A 7920-nucleotide genomic window follows, 5' to 3' on the forward strand; every position below is an offset into this window, starting at 1 on the left:
AGGAGACTGCTGCGAAACAGACTATAATTTAAACTGATGCTCGGGTAATCTAAGTGACAGGCAGAGATTCTGCGCTGAGTCGTATTGATGGTGGTTGCAGTTTGTATTGCAAGAGCTGCTTCACAAGGTCCCTGCAGGGTTGGAGCCAGACCCATGAACACTAGGTACTGTGGGATCATATCCTGAGGGGGAGACTTTATCCCAGGTAAAGGTTTCTCTCCTGGAATAATTTTGCAGTAGAGCAGCAGGAATGACTCTTTCCCCTATGAGAACTTACAGAGCAATATAGAAGTCATGTTCTGCACTTGATGCCATCACCCAGCATGGCTGCCAGCTATAAAGAATTCATCCTCTGAAATCCAAAATCAAGCTGTCCAGTGTTATGGGAGCTGCAAGTAGGAACACAAAGTCTCTGCAGTGAAAGCTCTTGTCCCTAAGGCTGGCTCAAGATCTTTATGAGGATCCCACAGGCCTTAGCTTTGCATCCCAGGCAGTAGGTCCTGTGTTCTTGTTCTGAAAGGACTCGGGTCAGACACTGCTGAACAAGCTGCCAAACCACCCCCTGTGCTTCCCAAAACAGATGACCACTGAGGTACTTCTAAGCAGCTTCCCAGCCAAATACTGACTCCCAGCAATCTCACTTTCTGACTGAGATCTGCTGAGATCCCTTACCCACGTGGGTGCTGCCAGCAGCTCTTGTCCCCATAGTTGTGCTACCAAGGTCCCAGGGTGTCTGGGGCAGTGCTCTGAGCTACTTTTTCATTGCTGTGGCAATGTTTAGGTAGATTAAAAATACTTCACTTTTATCAAAAGAGAGTTTTGAAAGAGATTGCATTTCAATCAGGCTGCCCCCCAGCAATGGGATATAGTGGTGTCTGAAGCCAATAAAGAAGCCTAACACAGCTCCTAACCCCTTCCCAGGGGCTGTGTGTGCCCTGGGTGAGCACAGGGCATGGCCCAGGAAAAACTGCCAGACATCCCTGGGTCTTCAAATGAAAACATGACCAACACATCAGTGTCTCACACTGCAATTGTGCAAAACTTCCTAGACCAAGAGCTCTAAATGAAGAACACACTGGAGCAGAACCTTGGGGGAACCTTTGTATTTTGTTTCATTTTAACTTGAAAATTTAAGGGGCTCTGGCAGGCTGCTCCCTGCTGGCATGTGCGCTTTCACATCACTTTGATTTCAGTTCTAGCTCTATTTGCAGGAACTCTATCTTCTGACATTTATTTTCCCCAGCAGTTTTCAAACCCTTGAAAAACCAATGGCAAGAGAGCAAAAAAAGGCTTCTCTTTCTTTCCTGTTATTACTACCACCACTAGAGAGGAATTAGACCACAAATGTGAAGTGGGGTCTTAAAGCATTATATTGAACCATGTTCATTTTCCTTGCACTAGTATTTCACATCACCTTTCAAAATTCCACTTTTGGTGGAACATTGAGAAAATTACTGCAGAAAAATAATAATGTAACTATTACAGATTTCACGTTTAAATTTCTGGTGTCATTTTGATTTTGAATTTAAAAACATACTTTCGAATAACATTTTTTTTGTATGACTAGAATAAAATGTTTGTTAACTCTAGTAAGTAAATGATTTTTTTTATTTTCATAAGCTCCTAGTGGAACTGAGAACTACTTTTTGAAACTGCAATTTTCTTCCCATAGCTAAAGGATGTTTTATTCTTTCGTGTGTTTAAAATAAATTTAAGAGACCAGGAGAAAAAAAAATGTTTGCATTGTTTTATTAAAATGCCAAATACAATTGTGGGTGCCCTTTTATCATAATTCATTCTGAATTATTGAAAATTACTCCTCACTGCCAGGTGTGCAGGGCACAATATTGATGGATCTGCCCCATTCTGACTCCCTCCTGAGCTAAAGAGCAAACTGTGAGGCACAGAGGCACACAGCCACTGGCAGAGGGTGTGTGCTGTAGCTGTAAAATACCACAGCTATGGCAGGGAAGTGCATGTTGGCTGGCATGAAACAGTGATGGCATCTTTAATACAGAAAGGTAACTGTACAAGGGTATGAGTTCAATAATGTCAGTTTTGTACTCAGAATTGTATTGGGAAAGAAAGGGGGCAGACGAGGAAACCTGCCTCCAGAAACAAAAAATAGCCAGGATCAGTTGAATCCTTAGCCTGATTCCATCTCTTCCAGTAGGGAAATATGGGAACTACTCAACTGCTCACTACCCCTGTGAAGCTGGGGGGAGATCAATTGATGCAGGGCAGGAAGAGGTTGATGGCAATGTGCAAGTGAAGAATTGAAATCTACAGAACTTAAGAGAAAAAACTTTACAATTTGTTTTTCTTCCGTTACTTCAGCACCTGAGGTGGTGCAGCCTGGCAGGAGAGGGATTAAAAATGCAATTTTTTGGATCAAGTTTAATTTGTCATGCTGCTATCCTCACGCTGGGAGATGATTAAGGCATTAAAATCTGACCTCTCTTCATTAACTGCTAAAAAAGGGTGGTCTCCCACAGAACCTGTTAGTGGAGCTTGGACTGTGTTTTAGTGCTCTGGTTTTGTGCTGCCTGGTGCACACTGCAGTGATGATTTTCCTCCTCGTGCTGTCACTGATGTCTGCTCTGTGTATGCTGGTTTCAAAATATGCTGCTTGAAATAATGGGAGTAGGAAGTAAAAGGACAGGGTGGGCAGGGGATGAACAAGGGAAGGGGATTTCAGGGAATTTACATTTACTTCTAAAATAGGTTTAAAATAATGAAAACAAACTCTAACTCATGAAATCCCTGTGTAATTGTTGTAGGACCCATTATTAATTTTCCCTTTTGGTGCTACTGGGTCAGTCAATTCTTTTGCATCCCAATGACCATTTCAGTATTAGGTGCTGAAGATGCAACAGGACATTTAGGAGGTGTCCTGCCTCTCTTCAGTTTTTTGTGTAGCCCCTCTGCTTATTTTATTAGATGGTGTTAAATCTGGTTTCAGACCCCAGTTTTTCTCACAAATCTGTTCTCTTGAGTCTAGTAAGTAGACAGCAGATCAATTTACTGACCTGCCCAGGATCCTTTAAAAACATTATTAGAGGAGGGAGAAGAATTTGAATTTAAAACTTTTTCTTCCAATAATGCATTCTGTGAATCTGAGGAGAAATAGAATTATTTAGCTGTGTTATACCCATTTGACATCATCACTCCAAGCTTGCAACAGGATTGGAAGTAAGATTGCCTCTGCAGCTTTCACACAGTTTATATGAGTAAATGATTAAACATTCCTCTTTACTGCTGTGAACACTTGAAAGATATAATTTGCTTGCCTTGATTTCTCAAATAATTGTCTTTAAAAGTTTTTAAATTTATACCATATAATTTCCACATAGCTCTGTATTAATTATGCATTTCTTTCAACAAGGAAATAGTAGCCTTAGTTTATCTGATTCAGCCATTCAAACAAGGAAAGTTTTCAGTTTAGTATTCACAGCTTCCTGAACATGTGTTGGTGATACTCAATATTAGCTACACGTAGCTAATATTTGTAGCTAAGGTTTGGTAAGATATCTCCAAACAGCTCATAAATGGAGAGAAGTGAATTAACTCACTCGTCCACTGCCTCTTTTTCATGTTTGAAAATGACTCTGAAACAGAACTTCAAATTCCAATTTCACAGAGTCAGAGAGGAAGGCCTTGAATTCCCCCATTTGAAACTTTCAATTTCGTTTCAAAATAATAATTTACTAGATTCTCAGCTGTGAATAACTGTAGCCTGGCAGCACAGAAGTTTCCTGTGATGGAGTACTACCAAGGAAATTTTGTGGTCATTTCTTTTCAGCTTTCTCAGCCTTTGAACCAGAGCTGGACCCTAATGCTGACCTGAACTTGCCAGAGTCCAGTCTCCTTCCCTTGTGAATAGTGAATGTTTCCCAGTGAACAAACGAGAAGCTTTGCATAAGTGGGAAGTTTAGGATCAGTATAATCATATTCACTTTCCCAGCAAATAGTCAAAGAAAAACCAACACATAAGAAGCATCAAAGTGTCCTCACTGCATGGCATCTCACTGATACCTTATGAAAATTGGGGCAGATGTGTGTGTTTGTACAATGTGCATCATGCCTTTCCTGTGTGCTGTGTGAACAGAAATCTTCAAAATCAGCATGGGGAAAGACAAAACCTCTAGGTTTGCCTCATCTAACTTCTGACCCATTGGAAGTTCAAACATTCCAAGGCTGCATGAGGATATTTGCTCCATTTGTGAATTGAGCAGCAGTGCCCTTTGCTGCTCTTGGAATGCAGAGTTACCCCATTTGCAGTCTAGGATAGAAAGTAGATTGCAACAACTGCACAGAAGCAGAGACTGGGTGATGGTGATGGAAAAGTGGGATGCTTGGGGGATAGCATGCTTGCTGATGGCTAGCTGTATTTGTCCTCATGGAAAATATCTCCTACTTTCCTGTGAGTTCAAATAGTTCAAAGGGATCAAAAGAAAAGGAGGTAGAAAAAAGGTCATAATAGAGAAGTTTTGGCTGTATTACTTTGTCACATCAAGAGCTGCTGGTCGTTCTAAACAGCCATTGCCTTCAGCGGGCTGTTTGGAGGGTGCAATGAGCACCTATGGAAACACATCCTACAAAGTATTGCCAGCCTGTGACAGCCCAGCTGAGATCTCTTTCTTAAAGAAGGTCTAAGGTCTCCCACCAGTCCCTTTGGGTGTCCCAGACTTGTTCAGATAAACAGGTAGCCAGTGAAATAAAATTATTTTCTGGGAAAAACCAATTGTCAGCTGTGCACCAGGCCTCATTTGAGAGTCTTTAAATATCTACTGATTAAGGCTCCTGAATGAAGGACATCGAGTGTAATATCCAGCAAGGACATTAAGTGTAAGTAGGAAAGGATAATGCAGAGAGAAGCTCAAAGCACCCGGGTGGTGCTCCCCAGCAGAAAGAGCCATTGAGTTTGTCCCTAAAAGGGTGCAAATCAGTCACTGCTGCCTTGCAGAAGCCGACATGGGCACCAACCGTGATGTCCCTGGAAAACTCAGACTGCCGACAGAGCTGTAGCACAGAGCAGTGATGGATTTATTCTCATTTACCCAAGTCTCTGCTGAGCTCCTCCACATAAAATCTGTTTACCTTGTACTCTGTTCCAAGACTACACTTTGTTCCTAATTAAGAAGGTAAATCATAAAACCTAGTTATGAAAGCAGTATTTTATGTAACTAAGTATCATACTGGGTAAACATTTAGCACTTCAGTTGTTCCTGGCAGAGCAAGCCTGAAATTTTATGGCCCTAATACCCGAGCCTTAATTAAAATATTTTTGACTTTTTCCTTTGGATGCATTCTTCTCTCTGTGGGTATTACAAAATTAAGCATGTACTGACACATTTGAATTATTTACAGGTAATTCATTTGTTTTGAAATTGACTATCAGCCTAACGCAACAGTGCAGGAAAATCTAAATGCAATTAAAAAGGAAGTAGTCAGACACGCCATTAGTTGTGTTCTACATTAGAAAAGCTGTGTAATCTGAGAAGTTTCTAGTTCTACATATACAGGGCCTACTCAGTCAACTATAAACCTGACAAATACAATTTTTTGCTGTCTTCCTTTCCTAGGCTTTTTTTCTGTTCCCTACAGGAGGACAGGAAAAAGGAGATGGAAACTGGCAGGACTTAATTACATTTGTGTTATAAGTGTGTAAGAGTCCAATTAAGAGCAATCATGCTGAATTTTAAACCATATTTTGTCATCTAAAAAATAAAATGTTCCAAAAAAAGGAGAAAAAAATCATCTCCATTCAATAAGTACTCATGAGTATTTCTAAGCTTCAGCACGACCTTTTGTACATGTGTCTTCCTTTGAGCTCCACTGCTTCTGCTGAGCTTATTTGAAAGTGCACTGAAAGTGCAATTTGCCTCAGTGCAATTATTCTGAATTCAGCCTCACTCTTTATAAATGTTAATTCTGAAAGATCCTGTCCCGCTGTCTGTCCTCTTGTATTCTGTCTAAACACTGTGGAACCTAGAGCAGCATCTCCCTAAGATTCCTCCTAAGTTTTGACTCCTGGGTTGGATGTGATCAGTCCAGGGGAAACCAGAATAGCTGTGCACCACCCGTGCCCACTCCCAATACCTTTTAGCACTGAGATGTAAAATGCAACTGTAAATATTTTGAGGTTTCCCCCCTTTTAGGTCGGTACACAGCGTATGACTCACTGGCTGCTGCACAGAGCCTGTGTTTGCTGTTGCAGAAAGCAGATGATACTGTTATTATGCAAAATCACTTCCACCCACCCTGGTGACTCACCAGCACGTCACCAAACAGGATTTACATCAGTTTCAAAATATATCTCCATTACCATTCCCGTCTCAGCAGATTACTTATTTCTTCCTTCCACTCCTTCTCTGAATGACGACAGCGCGGCTGCGTTTTCCTCTCGGAAGCAGAGCAGGGCTGGAGGCTGCTCCTGCCTGTTGAGCTCAGTTTGCCAGAAGGTGTCACATACAGATGGAGAAGAAATGCTGGCAAGGGCTGCCTCTCCAATGAATGACCAAGCCTTTTTCCTATGATGGAGGTTTCCCTCTTCAGCTAAGACTTTTCTTGCTCTCTGAAGATCAGTTCCATTAACTTCTATCTTAAAGAGTTGATTCATCTGTGAATTACTGTAAGGTAGCACTGATCTCAGCTTGCTGTGATGTGACAGTCTGTAAACGGTGTCTGAAAATGGTGACAACTCAAGGGCTGCTTGACTTACACAGATTCATTTGCCTCAGTCTAAAATTGTTACACTTTTTGACTCCATAGTCAAACAAACTGCAGTGGGAAGTCCATTGATTCAGGAAAAGAAAACTAAGATAGTCTTCTATTAAAAAGTTAGTTATTCTCCTGTGGTAAGATACTACCTCAGTCTTGTGGAAGCACCTGGTGATGACAGTAAATAACTAAATGCATTTCTATTTATTTGAGGAATTCTACTAAATTTTGAATTTCATGGTTCTCTGTCTGGCATGTTTTGTGTCTCAACATGACTAGATAACTTTTAAGTGTCATTGAATATTTGGGCTTAAATTTAATTGAGATTGGATGGATTTGCAAACCTGAACAAATGTGGAGATTTAGAAGTTTAGCTCTCTCCTTCACTTACAAACCTGCAAAAAGAGAATATCCCAGGCCTTGTTTGCTGGCAAAATAAGTGAACACATTGTACGGGATACCATGCCAGTACACTAACTAGGACATATGTATAAAAGCAGAGGTCCCTCAGGAAGATTTGAGGAGTATCCCAGCTGCTTTTGAGGAGACATGGGCTCATTTAGGCTCAGAACATTTATCTGAATGTTTGATTCATCCAGCTGCTCTTTTCAGGAGGAGCTGTTCTGTGGACCAAAACACTGCTGGAGGGTATCATCTCTTTGCCCATTCAGTCTATCCATGACATCCTTTCAGTGCCCAGGTGTTCATTCTGCTTCACTCTGCCCCTGCTGTGTGCTGTGGCTGCATTGTGCTGCACTTGTGCAAGCAGAGCAGCCTGAGTCAGCTGGCCCCAGAGGGGAGCAGCTGCTGGGAGGGCACCAAGTGTTTGTTCTTTGCACACCTGATGGCTGAGACTGAGCCACAGCCTGAAGCTGCTGTGTCTGACCACAGCTGGATCACTGATACAATCCCAGTGCACTCAATGCTTGGCTGGCTTCACACTTGGCAGCCCCTTTGTTTCAGGAAGAACTGCAGCTTGAGGAGGTTGGAGACATCAGAGTGTGGAAATGAAGCCCTTGGGATTCAGCATGAGATGAAGACATGTAACCCTGTCTATGGCCCACTACAGTCCATGGGGATCTAAGGAACAGAGCTCAGCTGCTCAGCCAGAGGGGATTCAGGCAGACAAGCAAAGCATTTCATGATCCAGGTAGGATCCAGGTGGGTGTGGGCCTCCCACTGGCCCCACGTCTTACC

This window comes from Fringilla coelebs (assembly GCF_963513975.1).
Source record: "Fringilla coelebs genome assembly, chromosome: 1".
Classification (NCBI taxonomy): Eukaryota; Metazoa; Chordata; class Aves; order Passeriformes; family Fringillidae; genus Fringilla; species Fringilla coelebs.